Source organism: Larimichthys crocea, chromosome VIII (genome assembly GCF_000972845.2).
Source record: "Larimichthys crocea isolate SSNF chromosome VIII, L_crocea_2.0, whole genome shotgun sequence".
NCBI classification, from domain to species: Eukaryota; Metazoa; Chordata; class Actinopteri; family Sciaenidae; genus Larimichthys; species Larimichthys crocea.
This window is the reverse complement of record NC_040018.1, coordinates 24,123,661-24,146,741: the sequence shown is the minus strand read 5'-3', so window position 1 is coordinate 24,146,741 and position 23,081 is coordinate 24,123,661. Positions and strand designations below refer to the sequence as shown.

Below are 23,081 nucleotides of genomic sequence, written 5' to 3'. Positions count from 1 at the left end.
TTCCTCCTGTGTCTAGGCATAGGCTTACTAACCTACAGAAATAAACTTCAAGAACACATTCATAATGCAGCAGATAATGTATTGGATAATGAGAGTCTGAAAAATTCAGCATGGCAGGCAGCAGGCTGTACTATCAAAGTTCTTGTTTGTTCTCTTTCTTTTACTCTGCTATTGTGTTTCAGGTTAGATCCGTAGGTTAGATTTTCATTGATATTCATTGAGTATCAGTTTTGAATCCTTTTGGACCTTCAGGTTTAAATAGTTATTCATAAGTCAAACAGTTTGAGAACACTCTCACTCTTCAACATTTTCTTTCTTTCTTTTCTGCAAACCCACACATACACAAACCTTGAGAGTAAACACAACACCCACTTACACTCATTAATTTCTCTTCCTTTCTCTGCAACCAGATTCCGTTTTTTGTACTGCTCCCATTTGTGTTGACTAAAAAATACATTTTGGTTTCTTTTGCCCACTCCACCTGTATCTGTTTGTCTTTCTCGTTTTTTTTCCATGTTGAGGAGGTTGACCTAAAGAAACAATATAGCTGAAGTATAGAACTTTAGGTAAATATAGACTCAAAGCCTGACTATTAATTGAATCCTTTCTCCTGCTCCAGACAAAAACCTGGACCACGGCAGCACCATTTATTTATTGTCCTTCATTGTGAATTATTACGGGGCCATTAATTAGACACGGATGTAAGATGTCTCAATGCCAACCATTTGTCCTGCAAGTGATTACTTAGAGAAAAGCTTTTTCTTTGATATGTGGCTGAAAGCCACAGTATTCTCAGCGAGTAGGACAGGAATAAGAGAGAAGTTCAAAAACACACAAACCCAAGCCTAAGATTGGTTTAGCCATAGCAACCACTGACCTGTCACCAAGGGAAACTCAGTTACAATGAACACAAACCAGTATCATTTATGTATATACCATGTATTTATTCACATAGTAATGAAAGTCCAATTCTGTATCTTTTTATATTGTCTTTTGTTAGAATTATCTAAACAAAGACTATAGACTATATTTTAGATTTGACAGATTTTATGGCTTTAAAGCCATTGCAATGTTAGATTTGACAGATTTTATGGCTTTAAAGCCATTGCAATGTGGAAATGCAACATATGACAGATATTTAATCATCTTCCTGCAGCGCGATCCTCATCAAATGTTCATGCCTTTAAAAGAGGCTGTGCTGCTTCATAAGTGATTATAACGTAAGAGTCCAAAATGCAGAGAATTATTATAAGTACTTTTTACAGCTTTAGGATTAAGGTATAAAGGTATAAAGTGATACATTCAAAATAGGAAGAATATGATACAATACAAATACATCTATTATGTTTGAATCTGGTCATAAAGCATTATGAATGCATTGAATTTACTATCAATGTCCCCATAAGGCACTATAGATGTGTTCTTCATAGAAAGTGTTACCAAATTATCTTATAATCAGGGATAAATCTCTTCCATTTTTTTTAATTATATAAATACATGTTTAATATTATTGTTATTATAAACAACATTGCTCTTACTTCTCTGGGATGACTGCCAGGGTGTAGCATGATCACAAAGAGACATGGAAAAAAGAAAAATGATGCAATGAACAATCAAACTCATTTTAAAACAGCTATTTTCTATTAAGTGGGACCTTTCAAATGTGTTTATGGGCACATTTTATTTTCAATAAAACAAAACAAAAAAGATTTTCAATGAAAATGTTGTTGTACCTCTCTGGCAACACCCTGCCCTCTCTTCTCTACATAACTAGAGTCCAAAACAAGTCGTATTCATGTCAGCAGGGAAATTTTAGTATGACAATTCTGCAGTTGAGCTCTAACAAGTGGGAGTGAAGTTGCACATTTTTCTGGTGACTGAAAGTTGAAACTAAAAAGCTCACAGCATAAAAAGAAAACTGTTACTAAATCAAGAACATTATCATTGAGAAACAATTTCTGAATACACAAAACATCTGAATAAAATGAATTTTAATGTATCTGTTCAATTTTTCAGTGCCAATACTTGTTTCAGTGCCAATGCAATTTTTTCCCCCCAATAAAACCGTTTCAATGCCAGTGTTTCGTTATACACTTCAGTTCCAAATTTTATTTTGAGTGCCAAAATTATGATGTGAATGCTTTAGCTGCATAAAAATCAAGCTGCAGACCTAACCCAACAGGCCTCTACATTTTGTTACTGCATTTTATGTCTTTAGCTGACAGCCAAATCCAAAATGATGTGTGTGCAGCTAATATGTTTCAGCTGATCACATAAAAGTCGATCATTTAATTAGATGTAGAAAACCCAAACATTTACGAAGATTTTTTTGGTTGATTTAAATATTTAAGTACACACACACACGCACAAACACTCTCTCGCTCTCTCCCTCACTCACACACACACTCACACAGAGTGCTTCAGTGTATCCGCTTTCTGTGAGCTAGTTAGCGCTGCTTCTTATTCATTTAGTCAAATAAATGAAGTCAGTGATGCGGACAGTCTTACTGCTCGGTTACGTTATGTGCCAAAACCTGCTTCCCTATAAATCAAGTCCTTTGCCTGATCGTGACAATTTGTAACTTTGATAGTGCTGTCGCTTGCAGCCTATAGCTGACTAGTAAAACAGACCCATCTCCTTATCAAATGCTTTCTCACTTGGACATCAAGTATCCAATGAGAGCATATACCAACAAATGTGATTTATCTGATAAAAGTGTATGATATTAGCAACTATTTCTTCTACAGTCCCCCAACAGTACTGCAGAACGCACCAACGCAAAACAAATAATCTTTGTCGAAGTACGTCACGGATTTTACAGATTTCTGTGTGCCTGACTTGTGTGTTCATGTGTAAACCTCCCTGTCTGCCTGAAATTGGCTTTTCAGCAATGATTAGAACATGGGCATGGCTACAGAGCAGGGAAGTTTTAAACATGCTAATCCAATAATTCAGAACCATGGGTAAACAATGGCATTCCTTTCTCATACAATCATGATGTGAAGTAGAAAATAAGGCTGAGAAGCAATGTTGAGCTATATTGTGTGCTATATATTTAGGATACTAGCCAGTCAGTCAGGTTTTTCCCCCATGGCATGCGGATATGATTCTTCAGAACTGTTCAAAATGAGCCCTTCACTGATAAATTACATTATTATTACCGCTCCTTGTGTCCTCCTATCTGTGTCAATGCCTGTCTCTCTAAGTCTGTCTCCACCATGGTTCTTTCTTCTCTGTCCCAGTCTCTCTGTCGTTCTCATTTTCCCTCTGGTTGCTGTATTGCCATCAGCACCAAGTCTGAAATGTTCCTGTTATTGATGCACACCAATGCACACCCTCTGACAGGAGCAGACAGCATGAAAAGAGAAGCTGCTGAAATAAATACATATGTAATGAGGGAAAAGGGGCCGCCAAATGGCTTGCCAATTTGTGTTTGTCAAAGGCTGAGCTAGGGTTGCATTGACATATAGATCATAATGGCGTTACTATTTAAGTCATTTGAAGGGGTCTACTCAAGGCATCACACCTACCAGCGCAGTCTTTATGGAGATTAACTATGAAGGTGCTGTGTTTTCTTCATTACGAAAAGTTGTTTTGTCCAAAGGAGAGCTAAATTCACTCCAGCTGTCATGACGGGGAACATTACATGTCATATCTGCCACGGGATATGCAAAGGTACAACATACAGGCTGGAGCTGCCAAATTGAGCAATTCAACAGCAATTTCTGTCGTGCAGAAAAGAGAATGAACTGCACTCACACTGAGTTAGTGAATTGTGCAGAAATTTTCAGAAAGCTTGATGTGCTCTACAGTCATAAACATACTGTATGGTCACATCTTAACCTTATTAGGTCTTGGTAACCAGGGAATGTTTGCTCCTGTGTTATAAAAAAAAAAAAAAAGTACCTTTTCACCCACACATTGTTAGCTAGCATAGTATCATCATGTTAAAAGATCCTCAGTATGCATTAAACAGGTGAAATTATCACCTGTTTAAATAATGAAGATTCCCTCCTTTCACACCATTCTGCTATTTGAAGTTTAGGGGGATAGATACAGTTGGTGTTTATGTGAACACCCACAAAACGTCACATCCATTTACAGAACAGATGAGTTTGATCGACTTTGAAATCGGACATTAAAACATGCATACTGTGTATGTATAGTTGGCTCTTAGACATTAAGCTTGCATCCTCGCTATCCAGACAGTGTTAAATTATTACAGGAGTGCCATGAATTTTGGATTAATCTGCGATAACTGCTTGGCAAACTGAGTAATCTCTTTTTGCAACATGTTTTACAACAGCTAACATCATAAATATGGGAACTTTAGTAATTACTCTGTTTGTATGTTTGTATTATAAATGCCCAATAAAAATACATGGGATAAATATGGGAACTTTAGCTTCCTAGTTCCCTCCAATTAAAAATTGTACTGCTTCAGCACCTCTACTCATTACCATGTTTTAAACTGTGTTTCTGTATGTTTTAAAAAAGATGGACTCCACACCCCTTTTCCGCAGCTATAAAGCTAAAAAGTGAGCAGGATGTGTAGTAGCTTTTATCACATATATCTAGTGCTGTATGTCAACTATACAGTGATAAAAAAATATATATATTTTATATATTTTCAGGTATTCTTAATGGTATTTTACAGTTTGTAAAGTTCATGTCAAGCATTTGACCCGACAGTCAAGCTTGCTATCAGTCTTTGATTAGCATTTATTCATCCTGACTTCAATGAAGCCACTACCGCTCAGACATGTTTGCTTTGTTATCGTCATACATCTCATGAATCAAAAGGCTATTTGTGTGGCTGCAGATACAGGATCTCAGACCCTGTGCTTATTACATTTTTTTTTATTTTACCAACAAATGCACATAATTCACAACGAGTCAGAAATGAAAATAAGGTACTCTAGCAGATAATACACCATATATAACATAGTCACCTAGTCTTCTGACAGCTCAAAGCACTTTTACACTACTTCTCATTCATACAGTCGTACACTGATGGCATTGGCTGCCATGCAAGGTGCCAACTGCTCAGCAGTTTTTGGGAGCTAATCATTAATATGCAATTCACACACACCATTTTTTTCTTTTTTTTGTCCAAGATGCTCAACCCCCCATCAAGGACACTTTGACAATCTGGAGTAGCCAGGGATCAAACCACCGACCATCTGATTAGTGGACGACCTCCTGAGCCACAGCCTAGACTACTGGTGATACACAATATAGAATACAATACACAGAACACCTGAAAGAAGAGTGCATATTTGCCCAAGTTGTCCTAAAAGGACCCGTTAGTCTGCAGACGACAACAGTTTTAGTGTCAGATGACATCTGCGACATAAAATATGATCATTTAAAAGACAAGTGAGAGAGAGAATGGAACTAATGAGGCCAGACAAATCGTGACAAAGTCAGCACAGTTTCCAAGTCAACCCAATTATTAAACATTTATTCAAACACACCATTTGATGTTGTTGTTGAAAAATTGTTACCCAACACACTCGACACCTCTTCTGTCTGGGGACATTTGAAAACAAATCCATCCATAATACAATGTCCAAACTTACTTAACTAATTTAAATTTAGCAATAAATAACAGTTTCTATGGTGTCGTCACGAGAGTGATGTAGTGACAGGATGAGTAAAACCTCTCCACTCACCTCTGGACAGTGACAGGCTTACTAGCCTACAAATGTGGGGATACTGAATGGCGCATAGCACTACTAGCTATGTAAGCTATGTTATAAAGTGACTTATTTTTTCAGTGATACTTTTGGGGAAGCTAAGTTCTTAATAGTAAGGCCTATGATGAAGACTAACTGGTTAGTTTAACAAATGCATAGCCTCTTAATTTCCCTACCTCCAATGAAGAGCAGCACAGTCACTTCCCTAAATTATTTTATAGTACCCACCCAGGACTTCCATGCAGTAGAGACGGACGCAAACTGGGATATTTCATTACAACCACGTTGAAACTATTCCTGAAGCAGAAGTCATGCTCTGAGGTTAAATTACACGTTTCAACAGACCACTTGTATATTTACAAGTTTTAATTTATTTGCATGTTGTTTGATCTGATTTTAATACATGTCTTAAACCATAGATGGATCAATTTGTTCCTTCCAGTGTACAGTAAATATTGTTGGTCAAGTAACCTTTGTTCTCCTCTTTGTCAGACTGATTGGACATTATTACCGCTTTGCTAAAAAGTCAGTTATATAAGCTGTATATAACTGACTTATAGTAGAAAATCTCGGAGCGGAACTCTTTCCATTTGACTTACAGAGAGATGTCAACAAATGAGTAAATGAGTCATATTTAATCAGGAGCCATGCACATATTTGTGCATGCTTGCTGTGTTAACTATTCGAGAGCTTACCACTGACGCAAGTGATGAATGTACACCAACTCTGAGCATCATTTTACACATGGTTTATTTCTGGAGTCAGATATCAACCACAGAAAACTAGAACATTTGAACAGCTGTGACGAACAGCTTTTCCATTTTTTTACATCAGCTGGGAAGCAAGAAACCATGTAGTCACGATGTAATAACAAGGAACAAAAGCAAGAAACTACAGTACATTAAAAACAGTTCCCTTGTTACCACAGTTACATTAATAGCTCTGTCAACACAGGTGGTCAGCTCAGCCATGTACCTATAGCAAACTATTGTGCCTCCACACTTATCCTAACATGCCATGATGTAAAGGGTATTGTGTTGTCCCAACTTGTCAGTACATTACTTACAGCAGATTTCTATTAAGCAATATCACAGTGATATTTTTAAAAATACTTTCCATGAGCTCACCCATAAAAATAAGACCACTGTACATTTAGCACATATACTGTACTCATTTACCATTCGAGGAATTTAGGCTTTACAGTTTCCACATCAGAACACATGTCTTACATCTTACATTAAAAAGACATGTCACCATACAACTTCATCAGTTTTAATTAACTCTGTGTTATTATGAAGTGACAGCCATGGGTCGCCCCCTTTTAAGCTCTTGTATTCCAGGGAATTCTCATCATTAATTCTCGAATTTTGAAGTTCAGACTTGTTATTTACAGGCATTTTTTTCATTAATTTCTCTTGAAAATGAAGCTTAAAAAGCAGTTTTGCAAAATCACATTGTGGATATGGCAATTGCTACATCCATACATTATTAAAAACTTACTCCCAGTCACACAGTTTTGTTGATGGATGTATTTATTAATGTAGACAGCGATACACACATTGAGCCTTGAAACTGAAGATTTCCCATTAGCTTCGTCTACCACAATAATCACCAGCACATTAAACAGTCTGTTTTTTTTCTGCTCCTGAATTCATTCAGCAGTGTTGCGCTAAGACAGCAAGCAAATTACCAGTACTGCCAGAGGAAATAGGAAATTAACATAAATGTACAAGTCTGTCCAATTTCCGCATAAAACAAAAATAAGTCTAAATGAAATGCAAAAATATATTGCTTTTATTATGATAAATTATCCAAAGAAAAAAAGGATTTGTGCTGAACTGAGATGTGGAACTAGAGCTAGAGCTCAACAAAAGTCCTTTTTTAAGCTTTTCTATGATCTAAAAGAGCCAAAGTGTAAGGAATGGAATAAACTATGTGTTAGTCAACTTGTACATTATCATTAGCATAGCCATTTAAACTAACTGAGCTTTAAGTCCGAGGTGGAGCATTTCATACGTTGTGACATTACAGGCTGTTTTTTTATAAAAAGCCCTGTTCACAACCCCAGACCCCTGTGTCTAGTTGTGGATGCTATCAGATCTCAGAAAAGTCATGGACTATCTCTGCAATAAAAAAAATAACACTGTTTCTTGTCTGTAAGCAAAAATATCATGCATTTAGTGCATAAAACATCTCATATGGGATCCTCTCTATTTTAATAAAGTCAGCTTGAAACATTAGCAAGTTCAAATTTGCAATAGTTGCAACTACTTACGTGCATGCGTCTACGGAATACCAAAAAACATGGTTGCCATTATACAAATGTATAATGTATAATTGTCTCAAAATGCACAAGAGAACTGTGTGTGATGACACTTCTTTTTCACTGAGATGGAAAAGATTGATTCCCCTCAGGAAAACTCCTTCCATTGTCGTATTTCTAGTAGAGGGTCTGAAATTTTCAAGTTCCATGTTGCTGAACTAAGATACTTCCCTGAAAATACATCTTTCTGACCTTCCCAGTACTGCTTCAGTTAGGTTGCTTAAGCACCCACACCTGTCTGAGTGGTGAAGATGTAGTGTGCATGTAGTGGCACCCGATCCAGTAGATCCAGTAGCAGCATATACAATTTTAATATTAGCTCTCTTCTACATGTCCCCTTTTGATGCCACACCATGAACACACACACACACACACACACACACACACACACACACACACTTGACCTCGATGCTATATTTAAACGTGTGGCCGCCAAAGGCTAGAGAACTTTTTTATGCACCAATCATCAGAATCTATAGAGCTGCTGGTCGCAGCTAAAAAAGTTAGATGGCATTTTCCACCAAGTCATGGTGCTAACATTAGTTTAATGAAGTAGCAAGCTCATGTTACATCTGATTAAAATCTGCCAGCTACAGTCGTCCTTTCAGGCAGATAAATTGATGCTTGTCAGCTAGAAATGAGAAGCTGCATCCCGGATCTATTGTTTTAAAAAATATTTAACTGCACATGTTGAAAGCTTGAGGTAGCAACAGTGACTGTCAGAGCGGGTTTACTGAACGGTAAATTGAGGTCCTTGGATACGATGGTCCCAGGTGGCCTTCCTGTTTCATCATGTCTGTGACAAGACAGCCTTTATTTTTATTTGGTATTTATTTTGCAACAGGGACCTGCACATTCTCTCTCAAAGCCTATTTTTGTTCAAGCTGTCAATATTCACAGCTGATGGAAAGTGCCTCTCAGAAAACGCCTCTCACAGAATGAGCTGATGATGGAGTTGCCAGGACAACAAGCACCACGATCCCTGATTGACGAACCACAATTCAAACACCAAGAAGTAGCTGGTGTTGCACACGCACTATTCTCCTCCACTAATCTGCCTACAGCTGCTGCACATCCTGAGCGTTGAAATTGCTTGGTGTTCTTGGAGCAAATGGTGATTTCTCAGAGTAAATACAGTGAGCAACAGTGTGTATTTTTAGCTCGTAAATAATCAGTGAATCGGAGATACATTATACAGTTTTACACTGCAGCGCAGTCCGTCTGGAGATTCGATCGTGCATGTTTTACAAACAGCTTGCACTTTGCTTCAGTGGAGAGCGGATCAGTTCCCTGTGGACAGAGTGGAAGAAAAAGCATGCAGACACCAAGCTCATATTTTAGGCTGGGCAAGAGTACCTTACATGATTTTCTTTTTTTCCCTTTTTCCACTCGCTGGAATGCAAGAAAAATAGAAAAAACCACAGCAGCATTTGCTACTGACGGTATCACTACCCCCTCCTCTGTGCGCTCTCTCTCTCTCTCTCTCTCTCTCTCTCTCTCTCCCACTCACATACACACTCTCTCTCTTCTTCTCTCTTCTTCTGTGTCTTTTCTGACATCACAGAAGCGTTTCAGCTTCACCACAAAGCCATGTGATAATGTTCACTGACTGAATCTCATGCCGCTGCCCTCATCACTCGGAGAGTACCCTGTCAACACACGCACACGTGCAACCGCACACATTCCCTCTGATGTGTACACATGCTTAACACCCCCTCCCTTTTACCCCAGTCTTGTCGTGCTATCCATCTTGTACAGGAGCACACAGAGTGCAGTAGTGGGGGCATTACAGGAGATCTGGGAACAAAACTGATTCACTCAGTCCCCCAGTCTTGTGCTAAAGCCCTGAACGGCGGTTAGAATCGCTGCCTTCCTCTCTGCATGTTTTCCACCTCGTCTATCTTTTTTCTCCTTGCATGTCCCTTTCTGGCAAGCATTATGTGAGCAACGTCCTAAGTCCGCTGCAATACTAATGGCAGTGAAGGCATTTATCTGGCATGGGAACAGGATCTCATCTCCAGAGCTGCCCCCGGCTACAGTACACACAGAGACATACATTAAGCCTCACCAATACACTCAGATGAAGGAAAATAGAATTCAGTTTTAAAGTAGCTCACAGAAAGACAGCAGAGGGAGGGTTTGTTTGTGCTTTTGTTTGTTTCTCCCCCTCGTGCGTGGCTGTGCAGCACCTTGAATATCAAAATTAATAAGAAAACATGATTTGCATTATGGTGGTCAGTCACCGAAAAACAAAACAAAATATGCTTTGTTGATGATGAGCAGAGGCACAGCCCAGCGTCAGCATGTACAACACACAGTAATATGTCACAACTTCCATTCAAATTTAGACGGGCTAAAATGATTGGCTCTTTAATTAATTGCATTATCATCAGCAAACACAGTGATTTTCTCCCAGCCGTGAAAGCTCCTGAGAGAAGACAGATATAATGTAGCTGAGGCCACTCCACTCAGGCACTGCAGGAAGAAATCAACAGGCGCAGGGCTGCCACATAGTCACAGTGCCCCCTACTGGCTAACACAGCATCAACACCCACAAAGAGCATTACCCTTGGCAGTTCATCCAACAGCAAAAAGCCAAGGGGTGGGCATTTGTGCACACAACCATGGGACACCCGGAGAATAGCATCCCTTCAGAATACGAAAAGGATTTTCTGCCAAGTGTTTGGCAGTCCATGCAGGGCTCATGCATACTCAATTTCAGGGTTGCATTTGATAGAAAACAGCTTTACATGATAGTGGGATGTGAATATGTACCATTGAGATGGAAAATATTCAGCCTTCCATGTAAGGCGTTTGTAGGCTGCGAAGGGAGGGCTCAGAAATGGAGTCAGAGTGTATCCATGTCTGCACCACAAAGGTTCAGAGATTTACAATGCATACACTTATTTACTTATGTTTATTGATATTGTAGTGTTTTCCAGTCGTCCAAAGACTGATTTTACATATTCAAATTTATGCCTTTTTCCTGCAAACTCTGTATCCAGATCATTGCGATTTAGCGGCAAAATCTACCCAGAAATAGGATTTACATGTTATTGTCCATCCTTATGCTGAGCAGCAGAGAGACAGACTCTGCTGACAGGTCGTCTGGAGACAAATGCTGAAGCCTGATCCGTAGACTCTGAATAATGGAACAACTTCTAGGACACTGTGTGTTAGCAGCTGTGAGATTTTACTGGGATAGCTGGACATTTTGTGATTCACAGCTGGAAGCTACTGTCACATAAAACTCAGTTGGGCTGGATGTCTCAAACAAAAACTTGGTGAGGCAACAAGTCTGTCAGGTATTCAGTGTCAATTACAGAACATAAGATCACCATATAAATTATTATTGTCTTTATAGTATAACCACAGTCATCTGTGCTTGAGGATCAGATTTAATGTGACTTTTCCCTTTAACCTCTGCCTCCCATGGCTCTGTTATAAATATAGCCACTGTCCACATTAATACTACCCAAAATAGGAATGGCAGACACAGACATGTCGTGTTAAAGCGATGCAGTTTGTTGGGAAACAGTGGCAGCAGAATGGGCATATGGTTGAACTGGGCAGAGCATATGTCCCCAGTATTCATGCTCCAGTCTATCTTCACAAACATGACAGACCCAGGCCAACATCCCCAGGCAAAGAGTCTGCTCCTTGCCTCTTTCAAACAACTCCCAAGTGTTAAGACTGTGCATTGCAATAACAGCCTGAATGAGAGTACTATACAGTAGAAATGCTATAAACAGAAAGCTTACTGTGGCTTACATCACAGCTACTGTACAAGGCAACAAGGGGTGAAAGTCATGGACACTCCTAATGAACACATATGTCCGTCCTGCATTACTCATTTGAATAGCGGGTGTTACCTCAGGGATGTTTTATTCTACTGGCAACATCTCCTGTGATCTAAATATATAGTTGGTCTGTAGGGAACATATTTTGGACCTCATTAGAAATCTAAAGGATACGATGATCTTTAAAGGTAGAGTTAAAGAGCAATCTCTGGAAAGTGTCCACTTATGAGGGATGGGGCTTATATCACCCATCTGTTCCCCCTCTAATGACTAAGCGTGTTTATAACCCTGTGAAGACATATTAGAAATCTGTAGTTACAGTATATTGACTATATTATATATTAATTAGGAAGTTTCGTCTTTACTACTAAGGGTTGAAGGTACAGCTTGGCCCAAGATGGACTTTTTCCTTCTGCAATTTCAGCTTTTATTCATACGCAACATGTCTTTTTTTCCAATTCTAAAAACTTGAATTTGATCCATTTTAGAAGACCGAAAGAGAGGAGGGGTAGCAATAAAATTTAAACAGCTTGATCATTTTAAATTTAAGAAAAGGAAATAAAGAGAGTCAGGGAAATGTGGTGTGATGAAAGATGATCTTAATCAGTTAGTGCAGCAAAAGCTGCAGAATATAGAATATCCAAAGTAAAAACTGTATTACATAATATATATGTAATGTGATAGAAGTGAGACATGAACATACAAACATGGAAAATAAAACTACTGTCATGATAAGAAATGTCAAAAAACAAATGAAATGAAATAATTTCAAACTTCAAACTGCATGTTATTAATTGCTCATGTCCTCCATCCACACAGGTATATTGTAGTAAATGTAAAGCAAAAGAATCTTGTAACATGTAATTTTCCCTCTGGGAATCAATAAAGGCTCATTTTATCTTAAGAATGTAGGATTCATCTTTGTCATGTCATGTTGAGTTACCTTGAGTTACTTTGAGGTTGAGAGGTGTTATATACATTTTCTATGAGCGCCATTTCTATACAGTGAATCTGTGTGCATATGTTCGTTCTTGTATGTGCGTGTGCATGTGTGAGGCCAGTGCAGATTTAGATTAGTTTTATTGTTTTTCATTTATATTTTTGTGTATATGCACAATCTATGGTTCTATCTATACACCCTCACTAATTCACCACTGTATTCATCACCACATAAATTCAAGGAAATCTACCATGCAAAGTGAATGGATGGGACGTTGTCACTCACTAATCTAATTAAACTTTTGTGAGGTGAAGGAATTGTAACTTCATTTTGATTTTTCGACTTGGAAAGACTCTTTTAATTAGATGTGTTTTTGTCGGCTCTGACAGCTGCATGTAACTCTGTGACTTCGTACCCCATCAGGTAATAAAAGAGAAGACTCCTCTACAGTTTGCCTTGACTTCTTCCTGCTTTGTCTTGTCTTCTGTGGGGTCACTCTCTAACCGCCTAATACATCTGCTGTCAGACTAATGGCCAGATATAATCAGTGAACATAATATTTTTTCACTTCATGTACATTTTAAATCTGACTCGTAGTCTTGTTTAATCGCTCTACAACAACTAAAATATGTTCAGCAGCAGTGTTTTGAAGATTAAAAGAAAATCAATAATTAATGCACATTTATAAAAGTGCGTCTTGAGAGGAAATTTAAAAGTGGATACTGATCTGGCTAACCTAATTTTCTCAGCCAGTTCATTGGCAGTTTCTCACAGTTGAGTCAGTCTAGACTTTTGGGACCGCATTTATGGTCCTGACTGAGGCATGCATGGTTTGACAGGATATAGCCTGCTTTACATGTAATATCTCCTCTAAAACATATCAGTAGCCAGTGTAGTGTACTTGTACTTAACATTATAGTTTTTAGAAAATGTTGTACTATAATGTTGTACCACAGTAGTAAGGGTCAATTTTGTGTATGTATTACTGTTTTTAATTGAGATTCAATTAAACTAAGCCAAACATCAAGACCCAAAGTCATTATTATTAATAATATCTTTTAATGGCTTATTAAATCTGTGATATTTAGGCTTGCTGTGTGATAAGTAGAACCAAAATTCTGAAAGCAAGCTGGCAAAAGGTCTGCTATTTCTTTGCACATCGTACTGCACAATAGACCTTTAAACTGGAGCTGTTTCCTAATAAAAGTACTTGTTCCTGTGAAACCAACAAAGCTACCAGGATCTCACACCTCCTCCTCCCGCCTGAAAGAGGAGAGCTGTTTCTCCTCTGTATGTTCGTTCCAGTCAGCAGGTTCACATGGATGCCATCCAACTTCCCTGCAGTCTGCAAGGGAACAGAAGGTCTCTGCAGTAATCTGTTACCGTTTCCTTTACAATCCAGCAATTAACTTCACCCGGTGACAAAACAAAGATTTTTCTCAATGTAATCTAATTAGGAAGCGATGCGTTTTGTTAAAAAACACCCACACAGGCTTCCATGGGGATTCAAATGATATGTAACGGAAGTTTAATGGGTCTCGTGGCAATAACAAGCAGCGATGAATATTAATATTTTTTAAAAGACAATAGAGCCCCGTATGGGTTTTAAACCCTGAGAGTTGCTACTGTGTTACTGAGAAAAGGCATCTGCTAGCAGCAGTGTGACCTGCTGAGCGGGAGCACAAACACACAAGTTTATTCAAACTCAGTGTCACAGTTCAGCCAGACTCAATGCAAAAACAGATGGTGCACTTAGGAGTAGAGGCGACACAGAGAGACACAGATAAGCCGCTGCAGAGCCTCGCTCTCAGATTCTTTTTTAGAACAGACTGTAATTATTCAGCGAGAGTCAGCTGAGCTTCATGCTGTTTGTCAGCATCACCCTGCTTCACACTCATGCACTTCCACACATCCACGCTGCTAGATGCCCAGTACAACCACAGGCTGCTGCAGTCAACCAAAGAGCAGCCTAACTGGAGAAACAGGGCAACATGTGCCTTGCTCAGGAGCAGAGAGTGCTTACTTCTCGAGTTTAAAAAGTTTCTCCAAACTATCTGAGATTCACACCGATTAAATCTCCTTCTCTAATCTCAAGATTAGTGGCTCCCAACCAGGTGTAGGTGCATAGGGATACTTCTAGGACCATGGATAGGTAGCTCAGCTAATTCGACAAAATGGAAGAGTCTGGCTGTAACGCCTGAACACCTGTTGTGATTGAGAGTGCCAGGACAAAAATATTGCAAGAGGAACAAGATGGCGGTCTGGCAGTGGGGAGAAACAGGATGGAGTTTCACATCTAACTTGAAGGATTAAAGATTTATTTCGACCAACCAGAGTTGTTGATTGTTGGAACATTGTTTAGACAAAACCAAGGATATGGTGAGTTTTATTTTGTTTCTGTCAAGTTTGAATGAAATGTTACAAGGTAAAATGACTTGTTTTTGTCAACGAATGGTGGTGGCTTTAAACGCAGCAATATAACTTTTGGTTGAACAAAATATGAGCTTACTCTTTCACAAAAAGATCTGTCTCTGTAGGGATCCTTTCCATTAAGTTGTCAAACGCTTACAAAAAGAATCTCTTTTAGTAGACATTGATGGTGCGCAATTGCCCGTAAGGATTATACATTGCAGCCAGTTTCGCGGGCTGCTGGCCGCAGCGCTCTCATTCAATACCAATGGACCAATTTTAAAAATTGTTGTCCCTATTAGACAGGCACAAAACATAGGAAAATTGGGTCTGTGTTAAAAAATACCAAAGTCCATAACATCCATTTTAAAATCAATTTGAATGAACACATTTGGAAGATGTTAGGTGGGGTCGATGCAGAGGGTAAAAAGCTAACATAAGAGGTTGTGAACCGCTGCTGCAGTTTGCCTTTTTTCTGCCCAGAATGACTCTATGTTAACTCAAGACCAGGATCACCTGAATATTAAACTGTGAAAGAAAGAAAGTATTTTTAAAGATATTTTATTCTATATCCCTACCACCACCTGCCAGGCACCACCACCTCCCGTTCACTGAACTCAATTAAACTGCTACTGACCCATTTCCCTAGCAATGAGCCCTGACAAATGCACGTTCATGTCTGTGTGTGCCCGGAGGATTGTGGCTTCAAGGAACTTCCCTACATCAAAACTCTGAATTAAGTGTAATCATGTGCATTTTTTTTTTTTTTACTATGGAACAAGCTCAAAGAGACAGCGAGAAAGAGAAAAGGAAGAGACAGACTTTGGGTTTTAACATCTCTGTGTTTTCCGATAATGTACTGCAGTAACTTCAAACAGTCGAAACTACAGGCTAACCATTACTTAGTTAATCGTTTGGTTAAATCAAACACTCAGCAAGCATACTGATTACCAAGACAATAACTTGCACCAATGGACTGTCTCCTTGTAAACTAAGAAGCAGGCTTCAAAGAGAATCTATTAGCAGATGAAGTGGTTAACGATTTTAGGATTTTAAGGCCATTAAAAGCCATTGCTTTTAAGAGTCGAAGAGAAAGCTCATGGGTCTGTGGAGTCCAGTTCTGCTCCTATCAGCTCCAGTGTGGAAAAACAAGAGCACTGGGCCACTGGGACATTCCTGCGAGCATTATCAGCCCTCTTTAACTATTCTAAACTGACATCAATTGCTGTGTCGGCTCGATCCCAGTGGACCTTGTTAGCTCCATTTAATGGCAAAATGAGCCAACTTCTAAGTCCTGCTACTGGGAGCTGCGAGTCCTAGCTTGACTGTTGTATTAGGTGGTGAATGTAAAAAGATATCACACTAATTACTGAAGGGACACAGGTTTGGGAAGGCTAAACATTGGTACATTTGTTAACGCATGGAGCCAGTTTATCTTGGCAGTCATGGAAATTTTCATAAAGATGCTATAGCTAGTGCATTAAATGCATATGAGCGGCTTTTGGCTTCATCTCACGAGCCTAGAGTCATCATTAGATGATCTGAATGAATTCAAAAGTAGTGCACTGTAACAGCATCACAGTCAGAGAAGAGTCATCTATCTAAAGTTTGCTAACAGCAGCCACCATGCTGGTCAATAGTAAAACCATCTGAGTGGTTTGAATTGAAAAGAGGTGTGTTGTTTTGTAAGATATAGTTACCATCTCTTTCTAAAATGACAGCCTCACTCTGAATGCATTTATAAATACAGTCTTACAGTTGTACAGTATAAATAAGTTTCTTTGCTGGGCTGCACTGCATCTATAGGCAGGTTCAGACCACCTGGAGCTTTCTGGCCCATCTGTAACAACGCTGAGCATTGCACCCTGTGCCAAAAAGCTGGACATATTGTAACTAATATGCATGTCTAAAGGAGTGCCAAGAAAATGTAAAGTATGCTACAAGAGATGAATGCATATCAGGCACAGTGTGTCATGGGGAAACAATCATTTTACAGGGAATGTGTTGGTGTTTGGGTTCCATCATTATACTGATGATTCACCTTAGAATGACGCTCTGAGCAGCGTGTAAATTATGCCCTTGTTCCAACTGTGCATGAACATAAGTTGTCTGTTTCACAGTAGTTTCCAAGGCTCAACATTACTGTTACTATCCACCCCTGCCATTAAAGTGAGACAAGTTAGAGATGGTGGAGAATATAATAAAGATCAAGGGAGAGAACTCATCGCTGCCCTTTGAGAAGCTGGCTGACATTTCCTCCATCTTGCCAATCATATCAGGATAAATGTCTCAGGGGTGAAGGCTTCTGCACTTTTGTCAACTTCAGTTTGAAGGATGCGATCCACCAAACAGATGTTTTAAAAAAAGGTTTAATCAGTTTGTCTTCACAAAATGTGTTTACAGACTTCATATAGGACTATTTATCTTGAAATTCTTCTGCTGCGGGTCTTTTGTGCAGTTAGCATTGAAGGCAATGACTTTCCCTTAAACTCTCGTCCTCCCTGAGCAACTTCTCTTTGCGTGTCCTTGATCAGGGTAGGTCACCATCAGTAGCACCAGTGCAGCTTCACAAGTGGTTACTATGACATTGATTGTGTCGGTAAATGTAGGAGAAAATAGGACAACTTGGAAGTCTGTGAAGGAAATAATGTCCATGAAGATTTAAATCTCATAAGTCAGTGAGTACTTAAAAACATTCAGTTCAATTCAGGCTTGATGGCTTTTTCTTGGTTGTGCTGAATATTCAAGCTCAGCTCTTGAAAATAAAGACTGTGAGACTGCACGAATTCAAATTGGTTTCTGTTCTGTGTTACAGTTGTATTTAAATTTCACCATAAAGTATTCAAAATATTTCTGGAGGTTATTTGCTTCCAAATTATTTTCTCTGTGTTCTACTCATGAAGAATATGAATACACCTGTATGTTGTCTCTGTCTTGGTACATTTTGACAGTGAAAAGAGCATCAATGGTTTTCTTTCCTGGCCACTATGTCTGCTGAAGCCTGTGGAGAGTCGAGGTGACACAGACGAACATGTTGATCACAGCTCAATAAACAGCGCTGAGGTCATCAAGACCTTCTTTAAATGAGACAGGCTGATCGTTACCCTGGCAACAGGCTACACCGGCGAGCAAACAGGAGATCCCATGACGTTCTGAAAGCGTATACGTCTGTGCGTCTGCACATTTTTATGTTTATGTATGAGCCTGTGAGACTTTGTGTATATATTTTAGTTTAGCCTACTTTAGGTGAGTGTCTGCTAAATGTCTGGGGGTGGGGGTGGGGGTGGTTCCCATGAGTATGTGACAGTGCTCCAGTTTACCATTTTAGACCTCCAACTGCTGAATCATGGGTAGATTTTTTTTCCTCACCCTTTTTATAGTAAAAAGTGACAGCAAATATGGTAAATTCTTAGCCGGATATGGACATCTATATGTAATCCACATTAAACCACCAGAGAAAACGTACGGCATTTTAATCAAAAAGGCTCATTGAAGTATTAAACTCTATATTATCCTATGAAAAGTAGCCAAATCAAAGAACCCACTATTACTGATAATGGAAGTCTGTCCAGAATCTGTGATTTAATGAGGTTCAATGTAATGTAATATCTGAGTGGGGTCAGCTCAGTATGTGCATTTACAGGAGTTAGTGAAGAGATACTGAAGTCCTATTTGCACAAGATTAATGCCGCTTGGACACATAAAGGGATTTATAATAATTGTAGAGATTAACAGTGACTTTACTTTTTCAATCATATCTGCCATGTCTGTAATTTATGAAGTGAAAACACCAGCACATATTACCCACCATACTTTGCAGACGAGCCCCGATTACATAATATATTTCCTATCTTAATAATTTCCATTTGCTCTTTATGCACGGCTTATTTCTAAGTGGTGGATTTCAACATTTCTCCTGTCATGAAAAATGAATAGGGTGGTAAATTTTGGAAAAGAAACTTTGACAAAATTCACTTAATTGTATCATAAAGTTAAATTTTTAAACAACACTGAAGCCTGGCTCACAGAAGAGGAGAGAGGTTATTTCATTATCACCTACCCCGACCAGTGATTTGCATGTGAACACATATTTTCACCCTCACCCCGGTAATAATTACAGCCCCAATACATTATGTCCTTTTTTGTTAACTTGCTGTCCCTGCCATAATTGAAGAGATGCATTACATTACTGCAGTACCTCTGACTCTTTACACACAGAACTGTTTTCCAGAGTTTCATCCGCTAAGTTCACAGAACAGAAAAGGACTTTAACCTAACCTGCTAACTTGTTAACATCAGTCAACTCATACAGTAAAGGAAAAAGTGAAGATGAACACTACGAATGCAAAGATCCTTCAAACGGGCTCTTGCAATGTCATATCACGGGTGATGTAAGCGCTATGCAACTGTTTGTGTTAATAATTAAATTACTGCTTATATTAAAAATGATAACCCAAGGTCACATGGTTTTCTGCAGCATATCATTGTCTGTTACAGAACCAGCCCATTAATACCCAGTGGCTAAACCTCCCCGTGGAATGATTTCGATAATGGTGGAGGAGGGAGGGTATTTTATTACCCATCAACCTATGTAATATTAATTCCGTCGGGATGGGGTTTTAGAACCACGTTAGCAGCTCTGTGAGGCTGCAGACTGGCACAGTGGTGCTTTGAGATAAAGCTAACGTAACCATCTTGTGTGTGTTTGCATGCGAATTAGCACGAAACGCAAAGCACAACTCAGGCTGATAGGAGAGTACTGGAGGAATTTAAATTTTGACCTGATTACGATGCCAGACAAAAACAAAAAAAAAGAGCGAGAACAGCAATTTATCATGAGAGGGACATGGATGTCTTTATCAAATGTAATGGTAATTTATCCAATAGCTGATGTGACATGTCACTCAAGACCACAAATGTCAACCTTTGTTGTGCTTATACAGAAAAAGCCAGTGGATCACCAAAATGAGTAGAGTACATCCTCTGAACACCACAGATATCTGTACCAAGTATCAAAATAGTGTTTGAGATATTTCAGTCTGCATGCTGAAAAAAAGTATCAGTTTCATTTACTACAAACCTTAGTGCAATAACTTCGATTGACATCAGCAAGCAGAACAAGAGAGTTTCTTAACAATGCCATTCACGGACCGTATTTAATGTTGTGTTGTGAGTCCTTGTATTCAGATTTGTACTTTGTACCTTGCCAGCTATTTTCTGACTACAGTGTGGTCTTTAAGTGTGGCGGTGGCTTCCTGAACATTACGCGAGCCTTCTAGGCACTAGAAAAGTGTGTGTGTATTTGTGTGTGCATTAAGGCAGGGTCATTGAGGAGTAATAGGATTGCTCGGCCCCGCTCCCTCTCTCGACACCCTGGCCAAGACAGGCCTCCTAAATCATCCTCACATCTCTGAGCAAGATGGAGGACCTGGCATCATCTCTCCCCGCCCTCCATCCCCGCTGCAGCCATAAGCGCTCTCCCCACTGTGGTATAGATACTGCTCACAGCCGTGATTTCCTTTAAACCTCCAGGAGGACTAGAATAATATCTACTCAGCATTCTGTAAATATCCGCTGGGAGAATGTACTCCAGTTCATTGCGGCTGTGCCACAGTTACTTTATATGGGCTCAGTTGCTGATCCTCAACTACTCCTCTTTGTTTTTGAACTTTTCATCTTATGACTCCTAAAAAGAAATCAATGTGTGAGGTGAAGGAGCTTACTCAGCTGCTATTATTCATTATTCACGTTCTGTACACTCTTATTCCTATTCAGGGTCATGAAGAGGCCGAAGCCACTTATACCCAATGTCAACACATGACACCTTTTTCAGGTAAGTGTTAAAACCTTGAGAAAATGGGGGCTTGTGAGGAAATTAGACTAGCCCTGTAGCTCAGAAAGTTTGCTTACTTTAATATCACACTGACCTAAGCCAGTAATATTAAAAGAAGCTCCTCCACCATTTCCCGATCACATTTTTTAACTACCAAAATGACAACAATAGAGACAGATTTCCCTTTTCTGTTCTTTTTATATCGGCAACAAAAACTGTTGCCACACATGTCATAAAACCAGCACAGCGTGTTTATAGGTTTTTATATCTGTCTGTCTGTAGTCTTGAACAGGAGCTGGTGTGTCACAGCCCAGAGCATCTACCCCAGACCATGAAAATAATGGTCAAGTTTTTACATGCGCGTTTTGACCTCAGGTGGATAAAAAAAAGTCCCTGGACACTAAACTTTACCAAAAACAAGATGGCAATAACTTATCATAGGATGCCAAAAAAAAAAAAAGCCAGATTATTGTAGGCCAAAACACAAACTAGGACAAATTGGGCCAAGCCAGAGTGGTACTAGAAGGGACCAGCTATTACTTATAAATACCACTTTGTAATGTACACAATTCATAACTAATATGCAATAACATGCATTTGAATCATGCATATCAATGTGATGTCATCACAATGATATTATCAGAATCTAAGCGTGGAAAAAATACCATATGTTTATGGTAACAGTAGTGCACCCACAGAGATTAATAACCTGACAGTTTTATGGCTGTAAATATTTCATTTCAGCCCCACCACGCTCATCAATGTGGTTTCCAGATGCAGCAGACAGATGTTTTCAGCAAAAACAAACAACAACTTGTCCAGCACCAAATGACAAATAAAGTTAACTCGAGCATTTAGCAGCTGAGGAGAAAGAAAATTCTCTCAGAAACCAAAAGACAGAAAAATATTGGACTTACATTCATCAGGTGCTCAGAAAGACATACTCCAAAGTATTGATAATGTTGCTCCACATTTGTAATCTCCACATCTAAACAAACTTAAACGATGATAATATGTTTGATGTGTTTACAGCTTGTTTTTGCTGCCCCCAAGTGGCCAAAAATCTGTTAAAACTTTTATATGCAGAACTTTTAGTTAAAAAGTTATTTGGTATTTTTACATTGTGATATTTCTACTTTCACTTAAGTAAGGGAACTGAGTACTTCTTCTTTAATGTGAATCAAAGTGATGAACTGGTGATGGTCCTAATCTTTATCCTACATCACATATCTGTATGTACACAACAGTTTAGTTTATTCAAATTCCTTGTGAATACTGGGCCAATTTCTATGATCCCTGTCCCTGTGAGTGTAATAAGCTACCGAGAGACCACCTCTAAGAAGAACTGTGGCTTTTGCAATGATGAATCGGTGTATTGCAAAGTGCTTTGATGAAGTTGACTGCTTTAGGGCTGCTTCACTATCAGCTCTGTTTAAACCTATCAATTAGACAGACTTAGTCGATCGTGATATGACAATAATTAGTTCAACAATGTCAAATTTATCTCATCTGTGCGGATAATTAATCAATCAGAGTGTTTGAATCCTCAACTGTTTGTAATTATTCATTCAAGCTTTACAGACGTGTTTGCAATTGTCTGTTTTTCTTCTTCTAAGATATGATGGGATTTTAATTTGGAATAATTATATAGTCATGATTTTATTTCCCCTCTCTTTCCCTCTCAGTCTTCACTTTCCACTTTGCAACAGCGGTCCCACGTCCCTCGCTATCCCCATCACCATGACAACCAGAGGTAGATTTGGCTATCTAGCTTTCTGTCATTGTATTTGCGTTTTTTTGGGGGGAATAATGTAAAAAGAGACGGGATAACACCTACAGTGTTTTGCCCTGATAAACAAAATGTAACACATCAAGCTACCTAACTTTCTGTTTGGTTTTATCAACTGATGTTTGTCTCTGGGGTTTATATGTTGAATAAGCAGAAGGGAGAAATAGTTAGAAAGGGACTGTAAAGAGACGACATGCTTAAATCAATATGTTACAGCTGGGGTGACATGGAAAGAAATGGGATGGTGACTAACCTGGCATGACGTACAAGATCATTGAACAGTTAAG

General features: G+C 39.0%; 1 long non-coding RNA gene across 1 annotated transcript in view; it reads left to right on the top strand.

The window, feature by feature from the left end:
- LOC109138399 (uncharacterized) overlaps positions 1-23,081 on the top strand; it is a 90,973-nt gene that overhangs the window by 65,041 nt on the left and 2,851 nt on the right. Inside the window, exons 3-4 of the long non-coding RNA XR_003462785.1 lie at positions 20,948-21,005; positions 22,691-22,758. This is a non-coding gene — a long non-coding RNA (uncharacterized LOC109138399). The remainder of the gene's footprint in view (positions 1-20,947; positions 21,006-22,690; positions 22,759-23,081) is intronic.